Genomic DNA, 4,701 nt, shown 5'->3' on the forward strand with positions numbered 1-4,701 from the left:
ATCTACGATGTAAACGTGTGGCCGTTTACATTACCTCGATGAGAATAGGGATTCAGGAGTATTTTGGGCGTGATGCATGAGCGGGATCTCGCAACAAACATGATTGATTACCCGCAAGTGTGCAGGGGTCGCTAGTAATACCTTGAGCAAAAGCCCAAGGATCGTATTCCACGGGGTTAAGGAGCTCCTATTACTCCTTCATCACTCATTTTCTAACCTTACAATTAAAGCATGGTATACTAATCTAATACAAGCAAGATTGTAAATAAAACACAAGTGTAACAACTCCAAATCAAGCAAGAAAATCACAAGAGCAATGATGATAAGAATAGGCCTAGGGGATGAGGATTCCCAAGAGGGGTCATCAAGATATAAGGATGCATGAAAATACATGGCACGGGTGATTTAGACCCGACTGGACCTCAACAATAGTTCAATCCCAATTTCTCGTGGCTAAACCCTAATCCCATACAAATGATGACAAGGATCTCTCCTTAGTCATATTCCTATGATTGCATTAAGTGAATGGAAATCACGCAATGAGGACACACTTAACCTAAGTTTCTCCTCATGGTTCGGGAGGGCTACCTACACCCCAATTTCTCGGCATGTTGGTCAACAAATACCCCTATTAGCTCATTAACGATCTAGTACACGTGAGTAGAGTCACGTCTACATGTACAACTCAAACAAGAACTAAGGATTTCTCCACATAATAGTTCTAGGCATGAAACACAATGAGCCAAATCATAAATCACACCAATGCATATCAAATATAAATGTAGCATCCAAAAATACAAGATGAACCCCCAAAGGTTCACCTACATCCGTGACCTTGGGGGTCTAGTGTGCCATCATACAAATAAGTATCTCAAACACAACAAAAGCAAGAAGTAAATGCATAAATGACACTCCCTAGTCCGAATGATGAAGAGGAGATAGAATGCCGGCCGAATGATGCTTCTTCTAGCCCTAGAGATGCCGAATGCTTCTCCTCCTTTGATGATGAGGCTTCCCTTTAAGTTCAAGCCCTTGATCTTCCCAAGCTTCAAGCCAAACTCTCCCAAATAATGGTGTCTTCGTTTCTCTCCTTCCTCCAAGTGATGGCTGCCAAAAACCCTTCAAAAGTTTGCCCTAGAGTCTCCAAGAAGTCCAGCCAAAAAAGTCCCCCATCTTTCTCCAAAAATCCCTCTATATACCACTCATCATACCCCCTTGATGGCCTCCATCCCGAGTGCTATACCACTCGCTATGGAGCTCAACATTGACACTATTTGGGGTAGGCAAACTCCATCAATTAAATATCTTCTATTATAGCTACAGTGATCATCCCGGGCTCTATACCGGGCAGCATTGAGGCCGTATGCCATGATCCAAATCGACTTGAAACTCTCCATGTGCTACGGTGGCATGCCTACAGTGATTATGCTACAAAGACCGATGCTACAGATACTACCGACTACGATCGCCCCCTGGTTTTCTTCTCTTTTTCACCCGAATCATATCCTCGTGTCATCCATGGTGTTCCCATGCCCTGCAAAGAAAATAACACACGATTGAGCACAAATTGGGCATCAATTCTAATGAAAATACATGCTAAAGGTAACAAATACATACACTCAAATACGTACATTTAGACACTTATCAAATATCCCCACACCTAAGCATTTGCTTGTCCCTAAGCAAACACATCATGAAAAACAAAGATAATGATAAGTTGCTAAGTGTATCACCTCCGGCTTAAATAAATACAAGACTCCACAAGCATGGAAAATGATAACTAGATGATGAGTTACATGCAGTAAGCACAACAGAAAGATCATGTCTCACCTTGTATATGTCTGTGCCGTGTGTGTGAACCTTGTATTTCATATACCCTGACTTGGTCTAGCCGACTGACTCCAATGAGTACAGCTCTAGATGCTAATCACTCCACTTGCAAAGAGTACTAAGTCCTAAAATGCTAAGCGCTACTTCAATGAACAAGTAAGGTCCTTCCAAGTCTTGAACTCGAACTAATTCCCTATTCTTCTCAAAACCTCTAGTAGGTAGCCAAAAAGATCACTAGGGTTTTTTATTTTCATTCCATTTTATTTTCTTTCTTTTTCGAGTCCGACTAACATAGATTGCACTAAAAATCTTTCTGGAGGGTGCACATGCTGGTTAGGCACAAGAGCCACCCAACTACTCGATTACAGTCTACATAGACGCATTCATGCTTCATTAGCAGAGGAATACTGACATAGACTCATTTGTCTTTTTACTCTTTTCACTTTTTTTAATTTCTCTTTCATTTTCAATCATAATCACCCTAGATCATGTCTTCATACTACTCTGCATGCCACAAAACTAGGGTTAGCTCAACAAGACTTAGAAGTTCTTAAGAGTACATTGAAAGATAGAACTTAGTATTCTAAGGCCAAGTACTCAAACTTGTGTGTTAAGCAATCAAGAGAGATAGAGTAGTCATGTTGGCTATTCCCTGGGCATCAACACAAGATTCAGTGCACAAGACAATACTAGAGGTGAAACATGATTCAATACAGTACAATAACAAATATATAACTCAAATCAATCATTAATCCATGCTATAAGAGTCTTATAATAATGAGCATGCCATCATGGGTACACTAGCATGTAAACAATCACCCTAACACATATAATACACCCATCCCCACACCTAGTGTTGTACATTGTCCCCAATGTACACTAATCATGAAAAACATAATGATATATGCAATGAAAACAAATGACGGTGGAACGAACTTCCCCGGTTATTCTTGTGCATACGGCGAGATGTGACCCGAACACAAAGTATGGTGAGCTATACATGTTGGGTCGGGCTTCCACCAAATGGAAGGAGGGCTCACCAAGCTCCCTTAATGCCCTGCAAGGCATGAAAGGGACACCATAATTCCGCAAAAATTTACAAAAATGAGATGGGGAGTAATCATGCAAACACTAAGACAAAAACTAGAAAAAAAATAAAAGCTAAACAATAAAACAAAGTGTCCATGCTAGCCCTTGTCTTTAGAATTAGGTTTCTCATCACAAAATGACATCTTGTTCTATGGTATTCTTGTCCAAAAATGTGGTCACTCATGTGGTGTAAACATATTTCCATGGTTGTTGCCAATTTCTTCATCCTCATCATTCCTACAAATCATGAAAAACCCAATCAAGCATAGAGGAATCCAATAGAGTGCAAAATGTGGCATAAAAATCGATAAAACATGAAGAAAATGGGGTGAATAGGATCCATACGGGCATAAGGAGCCCGTATGGGTACTATTCAATTTGCAAGAGTTTCCCCTCATCATGAATTCGAAAAAATTTGTACATAAATTTGAGATAAATCGAAGACATGATGATCATACCACAAAATACAAGCAAAAAGCTTGAAACAATCCACACAAAAACTCAAGAAAGCAAGAAGAAAAGAAAAGAAAATTTTTCATTCACAACAAGCTTCATAAAATCAAAGGAGGAGAGCACTAGAGTGGAGCTTGAAGAAGAACACTAGATCTACTTCCCAAGGAGATGTGGAGATGATTTAGAGTGGTATTTAGTGGGATCCGGCCATGGAGAGGTAAATCATGGAAGCTAAGTCTCGGTTGGAGAAGAAGAAGAATGAGGAGAGAGACAAGTTGACAAGGTTCTCATGAAGAAAAAGGGTCTTCACGGTCTCTATGAGGTGCTCATAGAGCCCGCGAGGAGTAGTGAAAAGTTTCTGAATTTTCTTGATGGTCTCTATGCACTCCTCATAGAGCCCGCGAGGAGTAGTGTAAAATTTCTGAATTTTCTTGATGGTCTCTATGCACTCCTCATAGAGCCCGCGAGGAGTAGTGTAAAATTTCTGAATTTTCTTGATGGTCTCTATGCACTCCTCATAGAGCCCGCGAGGCCCTAAAAACTTGATTTAAAGACTTCTTTGCTTCTCCAAACACATGGCCATGGTTACAAAAGGTTCTAAAATCATCTCCACCATGAAATAACGGCTCAAAGTTATGATCTAACACATAAAATGATAGCCCAAACAAGTGCGACTCCACAATAAAATCAAGTAAACAACCACATGGACAATGATCATGATAAATAAAACAATGAGAGCATGGACTTATTCAAATTAACAACTCTAAGAAAATACAAAAAAATAACAAGAACATGAATACAAAGAACACAAAAACATGAAAATAAACCCCCGAATGCTTGGGTTGCCTCCCAAGAAGCGCTTGTTTAACGTCATTAGCTCGACGTACCTCTTACTTACCTTAAGGAGGCTTGAAGAGGGTGTTTTCCTCCCGGCAACATGTAGCATAGCTACTTCCATGAAAGAAAAGAATTACCTTCCGGGATGGTGAGCTTGTGGAGATCAAGAACTTGGTACCTTTAGGCCTCCATGGAAAAAGTTTAGGCTGAGAGTTGTGCAACTTAAACTTGGGCGGATCCTTAGATGGTTTGAGCATCCTCCCCGCTCCCAATCTATTCCCAGCTGAATTTCCTTGGAGCTTCCTCAAAAATCATTTTGGCCTCCATGGAAATAGGTATGGTTGAAAACTTTTCAAACTTGGCATCGGTGGGTCCTTGGACGGTGTAAACCTCCTACCCATATCTCCTTCTTCAACCAATGTCAATCTTCCATTAATTACCCACAAAAATCGTTTGGGCCTCCAAGGAAAAAGTTTTGGTTGGGACGTGTCC

The sequence above is a fragment of the Dioscorea cayenensis genome, chromosome 1, assembly GCF_009730915.1.
Source record: "Dioscorea cayenensis subsp. rotundata cultivar TDr96_F1 chromosome 1, TDr96_F1_v2_PseudoChromosome.rev07_lg8_w22 25.fasta, whole genome shotgun sequence".
NCBI classification, from domain to species: domain Eukaryota; kingdom Viridiplantae; phylum Streptophyta; class Magnoliopsida; order Dioscoreales; family Dioscoreaceae; genus Dioscorea; species Dioscorea cayenensis.